The sequence below is a fragment of the Pan troglodytes genome, chromosome 5, assembly GCF_028858775.2.
Source record: "Pan troglodytes isolate AG18354 chromosome 5, NHGRI_mPanTro3-v2.0_pri, whole genome shotgun sequence".
Lineage (NCBI taxonomy): Eukaryota > Metazoa > Chordata > Mammalia > Primates > Hominidae > Pan > Pan troglodytes.
The window spans coordinates 84,392,412-84,412,846 of record NC_072403.2 but is presented as its reverse complement, the minus strand read 5'-3'; the positions used below and the strand labels follow the sequence as shown (position 1 = coordinate 84,412,846).

The 20,435-nt window shown below is 36.3% G+C and overlaps 1 long non-coding RNA gene across 1 annotated transcript in view; it reads left to right on the top strand.

Annotated features, from left to right (window-relative positions):
- Positions 1-20,181, top strand: part of LOC107975306 (uncharacterized) — a 79,485-nt gene extending 59,304 nt beyond the window's left edge. The window contains exons 2-4 of the long non-coding RNA XR_001718731.3: positions 15,567-15,695; positions 17,804-17,995; positions 19,743-20,181. This is a non-coding gene — a long non-coding RNA (uncharacterized LOC107975306). The remainder of the gene's footprint in view (positions 1-15,566; positions 15,696-17,803; positions 17,996-19,742) is intronic.
- Positions 20,182-20,435: the final 254 nt, after the last annotated feature.

Genomic DNA, 20,435 nt, shown 5'->3' with positions numbered 1-20,435 from the left:
GCAGAAAAAATGGGAACACAATATGTCAAAAAAATTTTGTACTAATAGGAGGATACTAAGGTAGAAAACCAAGGGATTTGGACCAGGTTGTGTAAGATAAAAGTACATTCCTTTCCTCTGCGTGCATCCCACCCCCGCTGTCCTCAGACACATATCAACACCATACGTTTTTAAAGAGCAAAAGTGACTCCATGTTCCTCACTTACATCTGCACAGATGGCAACAATTATTCATCGGTTTCCTAACAATTTCTCCTCACTTTCTAAGTAAAGGTTGGAGACCTTAGTTGGACTGCAGTTCTAATAAGATTTAGGATTTCATTGATGTTCCTCTACTAGTAACTATTTTTGGCTAGCTTAGCATCTATTCAGTGCGGCAAAGTATACAGAGGTCTAAAGCCTATAAGCAACTTCTACCTCATTAAGGAGACAGAATTAAATTAATAAAGAATAATGAGTGCTGGAAAAGTCTACACCATGTTAATGGACAGAATGCACTGGATAGGAAATTTGAAATTTGGGTGAGAAATGACAGACTGAGAGAGGAAGTCATTCTTGACAAGTGCCATGCTTTATACCTGGTACGTAGTAGGTGCTTTAGAAATATTTATTGAAAAATTAAGCAAGTAAGGCAAAACATCCGAAAAGGGGACTTAAAACTGTGTTAGGGAGTAGTCCAGCCTGGCTAGAGAAGTGAAGGCAAGGTTTAATGTCAAGGAAAAACCAGATAAGGGAGGCCTGGAAGGAAGGTGATGCGTTCATTTTCTATGGTAGAAAAATGGAAATCAATAAAACTGCCTGATACTCAAGAGAGATTACTCTGACAGCAGAATGTGATATGGATCAGAAAAGAAACTAAGTGAGGTAGCATCAATTTCAGTTCTTTCCTGCCTTGGCAGGCTTGTTGCAAATGTTTGCACTTTGTGCTTAGCTGAGGAAAATAACCTCAAAGCAAGATGTGTGTTGTGGAGGGGAGAGTGAGACTGCTGCAAGAATGTTAGGATGCACAGCTGGAACTGGCTTTGTGGTTACTCAATGTGGCTGGGGAATGCTGACGTGTAGGCAATTCATTTTGAACCAAGACTTCTAGAAAAATCTCATGATAAGGCATATGAAATATAGCCTTAGAACTCAAAGGATGAACTACACTGGAGCTACTGCAGCACAATTATAAGGAGTATACCCTCTACATCATGATGAGTACCAAGAACCAGGCTTTCTTGTCAGACGAGAAAGGCAACCATATACCTATATTTACCTTAGACATGAGGAACACACCTTACTTAAAAAAATAAACAAGAAAAACCTTTGGTAGGATAATTCCTACATTAAATTTTTGGCATCTTGGTTGATTCATTAAATGTCTATTATGGGGGATAAGAATCTATATATGTCATTTCACTGGAAATGCAGCAATGTATATTTGTAAGGATTTGAGATAGACTGCTTGGGTTTGAATCTACCACTTACTAGTCCCATGACTTTAGGCAAGCTATTTAACCTCTCTGTTTCTCCATTTCCTTATCTGAAAATGAGATAATTCTAGAAGCTTCCATATAGGGTTATTAGGAGGATTAAACGTTATTAATTACATATGAAGTGCCTAGATTAGCATATAACTTCTAGGTGGTGATAAATAAATATCGGCTATTATTATTATATTAACTTTGTATTTTCTATGTCTTTTTGCCTAAGGAAGAAACTATTACTGTCAATTTTTCTATGGTAGAAAACATAAATGGCTGATACTAAGTAACACAGTGAATTATTTGATGGCATTCAGAAAGTTCTCCCTTCTCAAACTCTTCTGGTAAAGACAGCCATATTTTTACTTTTCTGGAACAATGCTTAACAAATACACTTACTGAGTTGAACAAAACAGAATCATAAATATATTAGTTACATTTTGCTTTTCCTGTCTGAGAAAGCCTGAAAAATACATTTTGCTTTCCATCTGAAAGGACATCTAAAAGGAACCAGACCATACAATGACACCGAGATATTTGTACCTGAAGTAAAATGAATCATAGCAGAAAAGGATAATGTCTGACAGGAGGCTTTAGATATTGTTTTGATTATCCAGTTATTTTCCATGTAAAAGCCACTTGTGTCTTGGAGTGGACCCTGTCATCTGAAAAGCACTTCATCTTGTTGTATTTTCAAAGATTTAAATGGAAGTTGTTGCTTTTGGGAAGCAGCCATAAGGAGAGACTTGGCTATGTTTAAAAGCCTCAATCCATTTGTCTCCTATTATCAGTGGGTCCCTCCCTTGTGTTACAGGTTTGGCTTCCTCCAGAAGCTAATACTAATCTGATAATCATGGAACTATAAAGTCTTCAAGCATTGTATGCACACAATGTGCCAAGCATATTGTACCGTCACATACAAGAATACTGACATGTAACTCTTAACAGCAACCTTGAAATGTTGGTATGATTTTTCCAACCTCACAGAAGAAGAAACAGAGCTACAGGGGTTAAGTCCCTCATTCAAAGTCACACAGCTGTAAAGGGAAGGAATAAGAATATTATTATCTCAATTATTATCACCAGCTTCACTGGATATTGTTCAAGCCCTTTCATTTAAACTAATACAAAATTTAATAAAAAACCGAACCACAGATTTCAGGGAGTCCAACCTAAACTTGGGCAACATAAAACGAGATTCAAAAGACTTGTTATATCACTACCTTTTGTGCTGCCTGGGTATCGATGAGTGTTGTGTGAATTGGTCTTATGCATTTTTAGTTATATAGTAAATTCACTGAAAATTCAGTCTTGAGAGCGGGAGTCCCATTTTCTTTTCGTTAACGCAGCACTCCCATTGTTTTGACGCCACTGTATAATAGGTATGTTATTAATACAAAATGAATTAATCTTTCCTGTGAAAGATTCTTAGGCTGTAAGGTGAAAAGTGAAACTGGCTCTATTTGCAATAGTGTTAAATTATAAATGAATTCCAAAGTTAAAAAAAAGGTGATCTTATATATTACCCTTTGATGCTTTTTATTTATTGACATTTGAAATTCTAAAAATATGCTGTCTTTTGGTTCATGGGGGAAAAAAAATGGACATAACCATATAGCTGTGACCCTCTCAAGTGAGAGGCTCAGTTGACCAACTTGAAAAAATTATGTGCAGACACAATTGACTCCTTCTTTTCCACATCACCAACAACTGCTTTAAAGACTCTAGAAGTACATATAGCATAGGAAGAATGAGGGAGAGTTCCAATTATTTAGGTAACTCAGTTTTTTTGCTTTGATAGTATTATATGGCATCAGGATATATTTGTTATTTAAGTCTTTTTTACTTATATAACTAACTGCAGAATTCAGTCTTTTCATGTACACACTGATACTCATAAAAATTGCCCATACATTGGCCATAAAGCATGGCTTAATATATTTAAAGAATTAAAGTATTACAAGCTCTGTTTTCTGACCACAAAGCAATTATATTAGGAATGAAAAACAACCAAAAAACCAGGAAATAGCAATATATTTGAAAATTAAGAAATAATCATCTATTATAGCGTATGGCTCAAAGAGAAAATCATAATGGATTACACAATATTTCAAATTGAATGATAATGAAAATAATACATTTCATAACTTATGCTGCTAAATCATCTAGAGGGTATTAAAACATTTTGTTGTTATATATTCTTATCATGTATAACATGATGTTTTGAAATATGTAAATATTATGGAATGACCAAATCAAGCTAATTAAATATGCATTATCTCACACATTTAGCATATTTTGTGGTAAAAAACATTGGACTTACTATGTTGTATCATTCCTAAAAATAAATTGTAAATATGTCATAAATCTATGTGTAAAAATTGAAACTATAAAGATTTTACAAAATAATATAGGATGAGATCTTCATGACCTAAGAGTAGGGAATAATTTTTTAAATAGGACACAAACCCCACTAACCTTAAATAAAAGATTAATAAATTTAACATCATTAAATTTAAGAATATCTGATCATCAAGACACAATTGAAAGGCAACCTAGAGAGATAAAATATATATACAACACATATAATCGACTATCAGTATACCTAGAATACATTGACTCAAAATCAATTAAAAACAAAGAAAAAAACTGGACAGAAGTCACAAAAGAGGAAATTCAGATGACCAATAAATGTCCCAATCTTATTAGCCATCAGATAAGTGTAAAAAAATTCCATAATGAGGTACCACTATGCACCTAGTATATTGGCAAACTTTAAGAAGTCTCATAATCCTAGGGGTTGGTGCAATGTAATGGGAGTATATGTCCATTGTTGGTGGAAGTGTGAATTGGTAAAACAATTTTGAACAAATGTTTAAGAGCTAATTATATTGCTAGAAATTCATGATCAGCAATTTTAGTCTCAGACATAAATTCTAGAGAAATGCATGCTTATGTGTGACATACCTATTCAAGAATATTCATAGCAGCACTGTTGGTAATAAACCAACCCTGGAAATAATCTCAATAACCATCAACAGTAGAACAGTAGAAAAACAGCATATTTTTCATTGTATAAATAACAGAATGAATTGCATATTCACACAACAGCATTAATGAATTTTAGTGGTATAATATTGAGGAAAGGAGATAACAGAATGCATGATTCCATTTACAAAAATTTAAAAATAGACAACATCAAACAACATTGGTTAGGATTATAATGTGATAGTAATACTTCAGAGAAAAATCAATAAAGTGATTATAATAAAATTCAGAATGGTGGATCCCACTGAGGGTGGGAAGGACAGGGAAGAAACAGGAATTTCTGAGATACTGGTGATATATTTTTTGATCTGAGAGGAGTTTACAGAGTTTTTTTTTTTGGCTTTGTCATTAAATAAGCTGATAATTTATTTGTGTTTTAGATATTATTTAGGCATATTTATTCATTACACTATAAAATTGTTTTATTCATGATGAATGAAATGGAATAAAATTAAACTTTATCTCAAATAAATATAAATTAAGGAAAGAATGTTCGTTATACCTGTTAAAATGAGAATCACAAACTAAAAACTTTTGCACAGCAAAGGAAATGATCAACAGAATGAAGAAACAATATATAGCATGGGAGAAAATATTTGCAAACTATGCATCTAACAAATGGTTAACATCCAGAATGTAAAAGGAACGCAACTTACTAGCAAAAAAACAAATAAGCCCATTGAGAATGGGCAAAATACTTAAATATAGAATAGATATATGAAAAAATGTTCAACATCACTAATCAGGGAAATGCAATTTAAAACCACATTGAGCTATCATCTCACACCTAACAGAATGGCTATTATTACAAAAACAAAATTAAATGCTGGCATTGATGTGGAAAACTGGGAACACATACATTGTTGGGAATGTAAATTAGTACAGCCATTATTAAAAACACTATGGGGGTTCCTCAAAATATTAAAAATAGAATTACTGTATGACCCAGCAATCCTACCACTGAGCATATATCCAAAGGAAATGAAATCAGTATGTCAAAGAGATAATTTGACTCCCATGTTTATTGCAGCACTCTTCATTAATAGCCAAGATATGGAATCAACCTAAGTGTCAATCAACAGATGAATAGATAACATAATAATTAGCCATAAAAAAGGAATTAAATCTTGTCATTTGTGGCAGCATGAATGAACCCAGAGGATATTATGTTAAGTGAAATAAGCCAGGCACAGGAAGACAAACACAGCATGATCTCACTCATTTGCAAAATTTAGAAAAGCTGATCTTATAGAAGCATGGACTAGAATATTGTTTACCAAAGGCTGGGGAGAAAAATGGCCAACAGAGACAAAATTACAGATAGAAGGAATAAGTTCTGGTTTTCAATTGCACAGTAAGGTGATTATAGTCAACAATATTGTATTGCATATTTCAAAATAACTAGAAGAGAGAATTTTCATTGTTCCCAAAACAAAGAAATGATAAATGCTTGAAGTGATGGACAAGTAAATTATCCTGATCTGGTTATTTACTATGTATACATGTATTGAAACATCATACTGTACTCTGTACGTACAATTATTAGGTGTAAATTAAAAATAAACTTTAAAAGTTTGAAGCTAAAATAAGAACCAGTGATTCTATTTTTTTTTTTTTTTGAGATGGAATCTCGCTCTGTCTCCCAGCCTGGAGTGCAATGGCCTGATCTTGGCTCACTGAAAACTCCGCATCCTGGGTTAAAGTGATTCTCCTGCCTCAGCCTCCCAAGTAGCCAGGCTTACAGGTGCCTGCCATCACGCCCAGCTAATTTTTGTATTTTTAGTAGAGATGGAGCTTCCCCACGTTGGCTGGGCTGGTCTCGAACTCCTGACCTTGTGATCTGCCCGCCTCGGCCTTCCAAAGTGCTGGGATTACAGGGGTGAGCCACCACACCTGGCCTTACTTTGCCAATTTTTAATAGAACTTTGCAATTTATAAAAATCCTATTTAGTGTCCTATGGGGGAAAAAAATTCATTTAGCACTCACAGTATAGCTTTGCTGAATGTCTGTGGTTTGGTCAGATAAGTGAAATAAAATATTTTATTCAGATGAACTTAAATTTTGATGTTAAGAACTTAGATTTTTCAGTCAGTGCCTAGACAAATGATTAGGAAAAACAACAACAACAAAAAGAGATGCACTATCAAATACTTAAGAAAACAGGTTCATTGGCATTCACTTAATAACTCATAGTGCCATAAAAAGTGAATCACTTCAGCTAGCATTCTTTTTTTTTTTTTTTTTTTTTGAGATGGAGTCTCACTCTGTCCTCAGGCTGGAGTGCAGTGGCGCAATCTTGGCTCACTGCATCCTCCACCTCCCAGGTTCAAGCAATTCTCTGCCTCAGCCTCCCGAGTAGCTGGGATTACAGGCACCCACCATCACGCCCGGCTAATTTTTGTATTTTTCGTAGAGACAGGGTTTCACCGTCTTGGCCAGGCTGGCCTTGAACTCCTGACCTCGTGATCCACCTGCTTCTGCCTCCCAAAGAGCTGGGACCACAGGCGTGAGTGAGCCACCATGCTTCTAGCTATTCTATCACTCAGCTAGCATTCTTATTCTTCCTAGATATGTAATAAAGCAGAATGAAGAACAACTCACTAGTGGAATTTGTCAATGTTTATTTGTTTATCAATTTACATATTCGAAAATTATTTATTGAGTGAATTCTATGTATTCTGTACTGTTCTAAGTGCTGCGGTTAGAGCTATGGATAAAACAGTCAAAAACCCAGTCACTCCTGGAGTTTGCATTCTTGTTTGGAAAATAGGTAATCAACAAATAACTAAAATCATGTCAGGCAATGATAAGTACTATGAGGACAAAGCAGTATGGAGGGGCAAACTCAGAGTGAGGATGCAAATTCAGGTAAGATGGACTGCTGAATGCTGGTCTTCGTGCAGTCAGTTTGTTGGTTTGCTGGGTGGGTGGAGGAAATTCCTGAGAAAGCAAATGAATTTCCCAATGCTGAGGAAGTCCTTTGGAGTATGGAAGATTGGGCGCTATTCAGGTTTGGGGCAGTACAAAATCTGCTTATGCGGAACATTTCTATTAGAGTCTCAAATAAACCTGAAGATATAATGAAGTAATTCACGTTCCCATTTTCAATGTAGACTTTCCATAAACTAATTTCAAATCAGAGGTTGTGGGTCTCATTTATATATTCACATAAAGTCATGAGCTTTTTATTTGCTAAGGAAAGTAGCTTAGAAGTAGTATATAACTCAGAAGTGAACTAAAAACTGTTTTGTCCTAACTCTTACTGTTGAGATTATTTCCAAATAATGTATTTTTCTTATTCCTGACTGAAAAAGAACAATAAACTGAGATAATTAAATGTTTTGTAGGGGTTTGAGATCCTCATATGATGTAACATGATTTTTCATTTTATTTTTTTAATTTTAGAATTTGGGAATACATGTGCTTGTTTGTTACATGGATATTACATGTGAAAGAGAGGGGGTTGGGGTTCTAGAGTACCCATCACCTGAATATTGAACATTGTACCCGATAGATAATTTTTCAACTCTCATCCTTATCTCAGCAGAGCTCCTCCCTTTTGGAGCCCCCATAGTCTACTATCTCCATTTTCCCCCTAATCCCCATGTTGATCAAATATTCTCTCCATTTTTATGTCCAAGTGTACATGTTGTTTAGCTCCCACTTGTAAGTAAGAACATATAATATTAGATTTTCTGCTTCTGAGTTAGCTCACCTAGGCTAATGTCTTCCAGCTCCTCCCATGTTGCTGCAAAGAACATAATCTCATTCTTTTTTATGGTTGCATAATATTCCATAGCGCGCGCGCGCGCACGCGCGTGTGTGTGTGTGTGTGTGTGTGTATCACATTTTCTTTATTCAGTCAACTGCTGGTGGACACTTAGGTTGGTTCCATGACTTCGCTATTGTGAATAGTGCTCCAATAAGCATGTGAGTTCCTGTGTCTTTTTGATAAAACTATTTATTTTCCTTTGGGGAGATATCCAGTAATGCGATTGCTGGGTCAAATGGTAGCTGTGTTTTAAGTTGTTTGAGAAATTTCCAAACTGCTTTCTACAATTGCTGAAATAGTTTACATCCCCACCAACAGTGTATAGTTCTCCTTGTAGAGATCTTTCTCCTCCTTGGTTAAATGTATCCCTAGGTATCTTACTGTAGCTATTGTAAATGTTATTGAGTTATTAACTTTGTTCTCAGCTTGAACATTATTCACGTATAGAAATGCTGCTGATTTTTGTACATTGTTTTTGTATCCTGAGACTTTACTAAAGTTGCTTATCAATTCTGGGAGTCTTCTAGAAGAGTCTTTAGGATTTTCTAGGTATATGGTCATGTTGTCAGTGAACAGAGATAGTTTGACTTCTTCTTTTCCAATTTTGATGCTTTTTATTTCTTTCTCTTGTGTGGCTGCTCTGGATAGGACTTCCAGTACTATGCTGAATTGGAACGGTGAGAGCGGACATCCCTTTCTTGTTCCAGTTCTTAGCAGAAATGCTTTCAACTTTTTCCCATTCAGTATAATGTTGGATGTGTGTTTGTCATAGATGACTTTTCTAATTTTCAGGTATGTTCCTTTGATACCTAGATTGTTGAGGATTTTTTAATAAAGGGATGTTGAATTTCATACAGTCATTTTTCTACATCAATTGAGATGATCATATAGTTTTTGTTCTTAATTCTGTTTATGTGGTGAATCAGATTTACTGATTTGCATATGTTGAACAATCCTTGCATCCCTGGAATAAAGCCCACTTGCTTATGGCTTATGGTGAATTACCTTTTTGATGCACTATTGGAGTCAGTTTGCTAGTATTTTTTTTTTGAGAATTTTTTCATCTATATTAACCAGGGATATTGTCCTGTAGTTTTCTTTTTTTGTTGTGTTCTTGCCTGATTTTGGTATGAAGGTGATACTAGATCCATAGAATGAAAGTAGAATTGACCTAGTTCCTTAGTTGCCTCTCAAAAATTGCCATCACATTTTTGTTTTGTCCTACTGAGTTCATCTGGATACAGGAGAGTGATAATGCAAAAGAAAGTAGTTATAATTCATAGTGAATATTATCTGTTGTGTGACTTTGAAAGACATCAGGAGTTTCTTCAGTTAAACAAAATTTTCTAAACATTTGAGACTGAGTGGGACTGGGACTGATCAAAGCTACAAATGGAAACCAAAAAGGCTCTTCTGAACTAGATTATGGGAAGCGTTCTATTGGGAAGCTGAGAGTTGTACAGATTGTGCACTGTACATCAATGACTCAAGAAGGTACCCAGTTTCTCTCCTTTCTGCTCTCCATGGGTCCCATTGCTTCCCTGATGAATCCCAGTATGATCTCTTAAACAATCCAATTAATGTTAGGGCTTACTTGCTACTTTATTTCCTCCACGTGAGAGAAGCACATACTGTCTGCTTCTAGTCAGCCATCTTGAGCTGGAACCACACCATTGTTTTAAATAGCATTCAATAATCTTTATCTTTTGATGTGATAGTGCAGTAAGCTGAATATGTACCAGGTTCAGAATTTCCTCTGAAATGTGTCAAGATGATCTTTTTTAAATGTGCCTCTTTCTCCTAAAACTGGAATACAGCAAATAAAACTAGACAAGAAAATGAATATAAGTATTTTCAAAATCTGATTGAGTAAAGATTATTTGTAGTTCCAAAGTTGAGGCTAACGTGTGGGGCCTAGAGGTAATGCACATACATGTTTAAAAATTTTTTAGATTTCATTTCCTTTTTAAGAAATATTCAGATTAATATCTTGACATCTTTGTTGGATACTTCTATAGCTTAACTGGAAGTCTAAGCTAAACTAAATTCCTTTAGATGAAATTAAATCACATTTCTACTTCTTTAGTACTTAATGAAGACTTATACAACCACAAAGAAATAATTTCAGTAATTGAATACATTCTTGAATTTATTAAACTGACTAATCTCTATTTTTTTAGTTGCCTCTCAAAAATTGCCATCACGTTTTGTTTTGTCCTCCTTAGCTGCTGAATTCATACTGGATATAGGAGAGCGATAGTGCAAAAGAGAAATGGTTACTATTCTTAGTGAATATTATGTGTTGTGTGATTTTGAAAGACATCGGGAGTTTCTTTAGTTAAATTAAATTTCCTAAACATTCGAGACTGAGTAGTGCTGGAGCTGATCAAAGCTACAAATGGAAACCAAAAAGGCTCTTCTGAACTAGATTATGGGAAGCGTTCTATTGGGAAGCTGAGAGTTGTCAGACTGTACACTGTACATCTGTTGGGCACTATTAACCTTGTACATAGCTGCTTTGACTTGATGAGAAAATACTATAATCATTGGGCCAAGAAAGAAAAAAAGAAGGACATTGAGAAAGAAAGGAACCAAATAACTACAGCTCTCAGTATAAGAACATATTTCTCAGCATTGAGGATGTTCTCTGGGATATAAGAATAATGGAGACTATGCAGGCCTGGGGAACTGAAAAGATCTGCTTATGCAAAGCAGTTCCATTTGAGCACACATGAGCAGATGGTTTTTGCATAAACTGCTACAGTCTCTGGATGGCTTTTCCACTTTGGCTCCCTATGGATGGGTTCTATGGGACCATCTTCTCATACTCCAATACCTCAGAACAGCTCCTTAGTCTTTGGAAAGAGATGTCTATGGAGAGAATAAATCTTTACTCATGGCTTCTGTCAACATACTGGGAGATGAACAATTGCAAGTTCTTCAATTAATATGTAACCAAGAACCTGGAAATGTATCAGCATGGAATTCAAGATTGTACTGTTAATTGAAGTCTTGCATTTTGCTCATACCTACAAATTAAAACTCTTCAATTAAGGCATTTGAGGACAATAGAGAACAAAATCCAACTGAAAGGAAAGAGATGTTTTCCTCAGCCATAGCATTAGACATATTACAATATTTGGACAACGGATTTGGCTCTAAGATTTTTGTTGTTGTTGTTTTTGTTTTTTTGTTGTTTTGCTTTTTGTTTGTTTGTTTGAGACGGAGTCTCACTCTCTCGCCAGGCTGGAGTCCAGTGGCGCAATCTCGGCTCACTGCAACCTCCACTTCCCGGGTTCATGCCTCAGCCTCCCAAGTGGCTGGGACTACATGCGCCCGCCACCACGCCTGGCTAATTTTTTGTATTTTTAGTAGAGACCGGGTTTCACCATGTTGGCCAGGATGGTCTTGACCCCTTTACTTCGTGATCCATCCGCCTCGGCCTCCCAAAGTGCTGGAGTTACAGGCATGAGCTACTGCGCCCGGCCGGCTCTAAGCTTTCTTATAGCTGGGAGTGACTGTGGGGTTCTGGAGTTTTTGGTTCCTGACAACAGAAAACATACAAATTTATTTGTAGCAAAAAATAATTCCTAAATTGAAATGGTAGCAAGAATCTATCATGTATAGTGGCATCATAGATCCTAACTGGGTCTAAAAAAATCTCATTCTATCCATGTGAAAACTGGTGCTTAGAGAAATTAATTAATAATGAATCAAAATATTTGCACCTATTCTTGGTTACTTCTCTGTGGGGGATTTCTAAAGATGTTTGTAACAAGGAGAAAACACCGATTTGCTAATAAGGTAACAAGAATTTTGGAGTGACTTTATGAACTAGATAGTCAAATATCCTTGATTCCCCAGATGAAGAAACTGAGACCCATAGAAGTTGAAACAAGAAAAGACCAGAAGTTAATAGAAGAGGTAAGAAGAGTAATAGAATTGTGAAAAGGGCTTTTCCATTTAGCACAATTCTGGGAGACTGAACTCCAAACACAAATCTCTCTTGACATACCCCTAAAATCCTCTAAATGTACCCAATCAAAATGGTTAGTGCTGGGCATGTTGGCTCATGCCTGTAATCCCAGCACTTTGGGAGGCTGAGGTGGGAGGATTGCTTGAAGCCAGGAGTTTAATACCAGCCTGGGCAACAAAATGAGACACAATCTCTACAAAAAAAAAAAAAAAAAAAAAAAAAAAAAAAAAAAAAAAAAAAAAAAATTTACTCAGGCATGGTTGCAAAGCACCTGTAGTCCCTGCTTCTTGGGAGGCTGAGGCAAGAAGATTGCTTGAGTCCAGATGTTAGAGGCTGCAGTAAGCTATGATCATGCCACTGTACTTTATCTTGGGTGACAGAGTGAGAATATATCTGAAAAAAATAGTATGTTGTTTTTTTTAAATATATGTATATAAAATAGAAAGCAATTAATTATTAAGCACATTACCACCACATTTAAGTGGTCAATAAGATATTTGCTATCAAAATGTGAAATTCTTAAAACAGGCCATTACACAGAGCAATAACATATAAGGACTAGAGATCTGAGGAGACCACCTTTGTGGGAGGAGAAAGCTACAAATAGAGAATAAGTATCACTTAGAATGAGATTGAGAGCAAATGACAGTCTCCAATTAAAGCCTTCATTAGAATAATCGAATTTGATATTCACGTAACTATCACCATGTGGCTGCAAATCTGCAGGTATAAGAGAGAGGGAGTGTCAGAAGGGACTGAATAAGGATAATTGCACTAATTGTTTTCAAGTAATGCAAGCAAGGGATAGTCAAGAGCCAGAATTAGAGGGAAAACAAGAGATGGGAGCAAGATGGAGACTACAGAAATGGGTTAGATTTTATTGATTTAAATAAAGGTCCATTGAGAAAATAAGGATGCTATCCTCTTTGGCTGGTGAGTATTTCATGCAATTAAAAAACAAAACAAAATCAAAAAAAAAAAGTCACCTAAATAAGAACACTGAGCAACCAAGACCTTACTGCCTCATGAAAATGAGAGAGCTATTGGCTGAAATAAGATTGATTTCTCCTGGATCTTGTCTTACCCAGAAGCCTTTGATTTTCTTCAGTTTTTAACAAACACTCTAATTCTCCTTGAAAAAACATTTAAACACCATAATTTTTATGAATGGGGAGAAATGGAAGAATCTCAGATTAGTACAAGCTGAGTAAATCTTTTTACAGTGCTGATTTAAAACTCCTTTTCTGATGAGTCTCATTCCCAAACTCACACATTAATGCCTTAATCTCAGGGTGGCAACAAGCAGAAAGGTTGACCAAATGTCCTGATGTTGCCCTTTCCTCAGACTTACCTGAGAAAATGTACCTAAGGAATGGTACCTTACCTGAGCTCGGCCTGGCCCCACAGCTCACAATTCCCTTCTTATGGTCCCTCATACCAGAAGGAGGGGTCATTGGAAATTCAGAGTATGAAAGGAGCAAAGAGCTTTGCTGAGTGAAATCAGGGGAAAATGTTGTTTACAGAGGGTGTGTATTAGTCTGTTCTTGTGCTGCTAATAAAGACATACCTGAGACTGGGTAATTTATAAAGGAAAGAAATTTAATGAACCCACAGTTCCACATGGTTGGGGAGGCCACACAATCATGGCAGAAGGCGAAGGAAGAGCAAAGGCACATCTTATGTGGTGGCAGACAAGAAAGCATGTGCAGAGGAACTCCCATTTATCAAACCATCAGATCTCATGAGACTTATTCACTATCACGAGAACAGCATGGGAAAGACCCACGCACACGATTCAATTACCTCCCACTGGGTCCCTCCCATGACTCGTGGGGATTACTACAATTCAAGATGAGATTTGGGTGGGGACACAGAGTCAGACCATATCAGGGAGTTTGTGTATATTATAAAGTCATGAGACCGACATTCTTTATGATCACTTGATACATCTTTGGAATGAGTATATATGTATTCTGATAAATACACTTAGAAGAAAAATATTCATCTGGTGAGGCAAGTAGGTTAAAGAAAAATATTCTCAGCACTTTAGTATAAAAGAATTGATCATTGACAATGACTAGTTGAAGTTATTGCTCTTCAAACAATTTTATTTCCTTATAAATGTGGGCCTAAGAAAGAAACATGTTTAGTGTTACAACTGCAGGGTCAAAATCAGCAATTTGAGTTTGGTTGTCATTCAAACAAAAACTTGGAGGACTTTTTATTGTGAATCTACAATCAGGGAATAACCAGAGGATGAAAAATTTAGTGCAGGTTAGGTAAGTTCACACATTTTAGAGTCCAGTTTGTCTTGTACAAAGTTGGGGTGCAAGTGCAAACTGAGACTATGAGTGCCATGTGAGGTGAAAACATAAGAAAGCAGAAAATATATTTTTAAAAGCAAAATTGCCGACTATTCTATGCCTCTTACCTATTCTTGCAAGAGATAAATCTGCATGAGCAAAAGATGGGAGCAGACTCTGTCTGCATTAATTGCTCAAAAAATAGATTTAGAGGCCCTAATTTAAAGAAATTTTAGACATCTGAATTCTATGGGCCTAATGAAGATTTTCCTTCACCACCTGATTTGTATGAGCAAGAAATTTGGAAGGAATGAATGATAAACAGTTGTCCTATGGCTATTTGCGAATAACAGAAACATACTCATATGAAGTTATTAAACAAAAACTGAAGAGGTAATTAGTCATCAGGATATAAGGAACACAAGGAGACCTTGGCGAACTGGAACCAAGAACAGAAAAGCCTTCAGGAGGCAGATCCCTTTATCAGTAAATCTTGCTTCTGGGCCACGTGGTTACTCATTTCCACTTCTCTTTGTGGGTCACCTTTATTATCTTGTCTTTACTGATTGACCTTTATTCTCCACGTGCACCCTTGCCACCCCTAACTGGTTTTTGCCTCCCTAATTGGCCCATATATTTAGGGGCAATGGGCAAAAGTTCGGGTTATGGAATTTAAACAAAATTTTCAGGGTTGTTTGGCTAGGGTGGGTGAGCTATTCGCAGTAGGCTGGGGAGGCCATCAAAATATGTGGACCCCAGAGTAGATTAGGTTACTGCATCACATTGTCATCAGCTAGCTACCATGATGCCTTGTTTTTTCAAGTTAACTATACTTTAGAAAATGTTATATTGATTGTCATTCATAGTTTGTTAAGGAAAGTATTTCACCCATGTATATAAAAAAGGTATATTTAAAGTTAATGCTCAGAATTATAACACCTATTATATATAAATGCTTATCTGGGAATAGTGCATCTGATTTCTATGGTTTTGCATTTCAGTACTGGAACAGATAATCGACTGCTGTGACAGAGCTAGCCAAAGAATGATTTCCCTTCCACAATGTGAAATTGTTTCTAGGAAGGAGCTGTCCAGCAAGGGACTGACTATCCCAGGAGCCTTGCATCTAGGTGAGACTGTATCCTAGTTCTTGCCACTGCTGAAACACAGTGCTACTCTTAAAGCCACTTGTTAAAGATGACAGAGCCACTGTCAGCCTGGTCCCCTGAGTGCCTACATGGACCAGGGGCATTAAGAAAAGAATTTTGCTCAAGAAAATAACTTTACCATATTTTCAAAATTTATTATCTTCTAAAGCTAAGAATAAGTCTTAACATACAAGTGAACTTGGGAAAGTGGGAATTTGTTCTAAAATTGTATTAAAGTATAAAATCACTGTTATTTAAAGTTTGGTCTGAAAATCACATGAGGACTGTTTGATGCTGGCCAGTGAGGGATAAGGAGGTTGCCCTGGAATGTAAATCAACTATATCACTAAGCACACTGTTTAGTTCAGCTGTCATTTTTTTTTTTAATAGGGAGACTATTTACTGAAGGAAACAGAGTGTTGATTTACATTCTGACATACACACCTGAGTCTGTCATGGACTAGTACTTTGAGTAGCCTTGCTATAAATGACCCATATTAGAACTGCTATTGAAAGCAAGTTTATTTTATTCTTTAAACCAACATAACATATGGACATACCAAAAAAATGAATAGCATATAAAGAACGCATAGACTGAAAAGAAAAAAGTTTCTTTTCTCAGAACACTCATACACTGTTGGTGGGAATGTAAATTAGTTCTGCCACTGTGGAAAGTAGTTTGGAGATTTCTCAAAGAACTAAGAATAGAACTACCATTTGACCCAGCAATTTCATTACTGGGTATATATCCAAGGAAAATAAATCATTCTACTAAAAAGACACATGCACCTGTATGTTCACTGTAGCACTATTCACAATAGCAAACACATGGAATCAACCTAGGTGCCCATTGATGGTGGACTAGAAAAAGAAAATGTGGTACATATATATATCATGGAATGCTACATAGCCATAAAAAGAATGAAATTATGTCATTTGCAGCGACATGAATGCAGCTGGAGGACATTATCCTAAGTGAACTTAGGAACAGAACACCAAATACTGCATGTTCTCACTTATAAGGGGGAATTAAACACTGGGTACACACAGACGTAAAGATGGGAACAATAGACACTGGGGGCCATAAGAGAGTGGTGAGAGGAACGGGAAGGCAAGCTTTGAGAAACTACCATTGGGTACTGTGCTCACTACCTGGATGATGGGTTCAATTATACCCCAAACCTCAGCATACGCAATACAGCCTTGCCTGTGTACCCACTGAATCTAAAAGTTGAGAAGAAAGAAAAAAGCTTCCTTTCTCCTCTATCTCACAGGCCACTCAAGTTCTTCTCCCCAAATTAATCACTGTAACCAATTTGTTGTGTATCCAGAAAGTATTATGGGTATAACTGCATATATAAGTTTACACTTATAAAATGTACACAAACAGAATTATAGTATGCACACTCTTTGGTGCCTTGCTTTTTCATTCAATAATATGTCTTAGAAATATTTATACATTAGCAAATATAGACATATTTCATTCTCTTTGAGGACTGTATAGTATAGGTATTGCATTGTGTATGTGTATCATAATGTAAGTAACTAGCCAGTCTCTCTTTGTGGATGTATACCATGTTTCTAGTTTTTTAATATTACAAACAATATTGCAATGAATAGAATTATACATAGAGAAAATTGTTTACTTTTGAGAGTATGTAACATGGAATCTCTATGTCAAAAGGAATGTACATATGAAATGTTTACAGATGTTGCCAAATTTCCCTTCAAAACGGTGGTGCCTATATATTCCTTTCCAAATGAATATAAGAATACTTTTTTTCTATCTCCACATGGAAGCTATTATTTAATGGTAACACTTAGCCAAGCTGATAAGTGAATAAAGTTACTTAAATTTGCAGTGTTTAATTTATGAGTGTGGGTGAGCTTTCTTCCCTAAATAATTATATCACAGAAGTCCAGCTCAGGTAAACAAATTACAGGCAGAACACCCAAGGAAGTGAACAGAGAACTGAAAAGCCATTGGGACATAAAGGTTCTCATTTCTGTTTCTCTCTGCATATTTGCATGCTTTCTCTCTCTGTCTCTCTCTCTCTCTCTCTCTAACATTTTTTTCTTCTGCTGAACAGGGACATGCCAGAGATGATGATGCTCCACAGCACCAGAGTTCAAGCAAAACAGAATGGTTGATATTTTTATGTCACATTCCTGAAGTGAGAAACTGATTGGTCCAGTTGGTCTATGGTAACACACAGTATCATGAACATGGACATAGAGTCTGTCACCCTGCCCACTGTGGCTTCAGGAGAAAGAGAAAGAGCGTGAGTGGTGGATTACAAATATACTTGAAAGGCCATCTATTGCAGGGATTTCTTGCAATAGTTGTACATAATATTGACTCATCACCTAGAATTGTTCTGCCTCTTATATATATTTTTAAATTTTTTAAATTATTTAAATTTTTTGTGGGTACATAGTAAGTGTATGTATTTATGGGGTATATGAGATGTTTTGATACAGGCATGCAATGTGAAATAAGCACATCATGAAGAATGGGGTATCTATTCCCTCAAGCATTTATCCTTTGAGTTACAAACAATCCAATTACATTCTTTAGATTATTTTAAAATATGTAATTACATTATTATTTACTATGATCACTCTATTGTGCTATCAAATAGTCTTATTCAATATTTCTATTTTTGTGCCCATTAACCATCCCCACCTTCCCCCAACCCCTCACTGGCGCTTATATGGTAATCTTCAGTATTTCATCCTATCACAGCCCATCTCCCTAGCTTTTTTCACTTCCTAACTACCACTACAAATATGCTCTTCAAATGTAATATATGCTCTTCATATATTATTTGACACTTCTCCTTCCTCCTTCTTCATTATTTTCTTCTACCACACTTCTTGTTCAAACCTACAAATTGTCACTTCCATGGTCTAAAAATTATACATGACAACAGCGAGTGGATTCAATCATCATCTTTCTTTGCTATACAACAGACTCTGAGCACTACCAGAAAATGTTCTTAAAGCAAATGGATTGTTCAGAGGATGAAGGTTTTAAAACTTTTATATTTTATGTTCGACAAGATGACGCTGTGCCTTATCCTTATTCATGATCTTTTCTCAAGCCAAAAACTTTTAGCCTCTTCTTGAATCTCTGACTCTAGGAAACCACCACTTTGTTACAGGGTGATCTCTCTTAAACATAAACCCACTCGTATCCTTTCTTTGGCTTAAAATAACTAAGAACTCATTTCTACACTAATTCACCAAGTCAAAAGTCCTCAGCATTTTGTACAAGGCCCTTCATGGAGTGTCTCCTACTTACCTCCTGACATGATACATCTCCATATGCACCTCCTATTTCAGCCAGACAAGTCACTGAGAGATCTCAGGAAGCACTAGTCTCTCTCACTGTACTCTGTCTTTGCACTTCACATTTCATCGTTTTTGAATGTCATCTCTTCCTTCCTGTGTGTGATGGGCTCCTCCTCACCCCCTCTATAAGGTCCACGTGTAACCTACTCCGAGAAGCCTTGCTGCCTCCCTTCCACTCCCAGACCACACTTACCCTATTAGAGTTAAGTTATTTCTCTTTTCTTCCACCTAGAGCTTCCTTTATTTATTTCTCTACTCCCTCTCTAGTCCCCATCCTACAACTATGCACCCTAGAGTGGAGAATTTACATCTCAAAACCTGAAAAATAACAATTATCCCAATAATACTCAGCAAATGTTTATAGAATGAATGGACAGATGGGCTTATAATATGAAGAAGAGGGCATTCAGTTTAGTTAATTGGGGGCGTTGGAGACAAGTCGGGGTGCCTATTACTCAGTATGTAATATTCTGCTCTCCGGTTTGGTAATTTCACTAAAATCAATAACCTAAACTCAACAACAAAAAGTCTTAGCCTGCTTCAAAGAGAGGAACAACCTTTCCTCAAGTTTGCTACTTCAACAATAATTTAAGAAAATCATCTTTTTACTACCTGTAGGTGTCACATGGGACTAACATTGTGGTGTCTCTACCTTTTGCCTTCCTTCATTCCCAGTAAGGAAATAAAGGAGATATGCTGACATTTTGATAGAGTGGAAATCAATACCTATATTTCCAGCATTACCTACGGAGACAGAGAGTTTTCCAGGCTGGCAGGCTTTACTGCAACCTCTGAAGGTGTTAACATGTTAAGAGAAAGACTATGTGGACCAGAGGAAGCAGAACCTTACAGAAGCAAAGGGAAAAAGGCAGATACAAAGGAGATCGCAGGTCTGTGTTTCACAAGCACCTGGGATGTTTGTTTGAAATGTTGATGACTGGCCCCACCTCCATCCTAGTAAATCAGAATCTCTGGGAATAGAGTCCACAAATTTGAATTTTAGCAAGCTTCTTGGATCTTTTTTCAGCCCATTAACTTGTGGAAATATTAATTCAGATGTGACTTTCCCCAGAGCTGCAGGGGGAAGGGCCTCACTGTGGAGATGAGCATTCAGACTGAGTAAACCCTTATGCCCTTTAAACTATCAGATCACAAGTTCTACTTTCCATGTTTTGATTTCATATTTACAGCATACTCTCTGACAATTTAGTTTCCATGCAGCTCAACCTACTGGAGGAAATTGTGCAGGTAAAGCTCATATGGATTTTGATCCTTTTTACGATCCTTTTTATGATGTTTTCATTGCAAATTTACAAATTATCAATGGTTGTTCCATTTAATAATGTCTCATTAGCTTTTTTCCTGTGA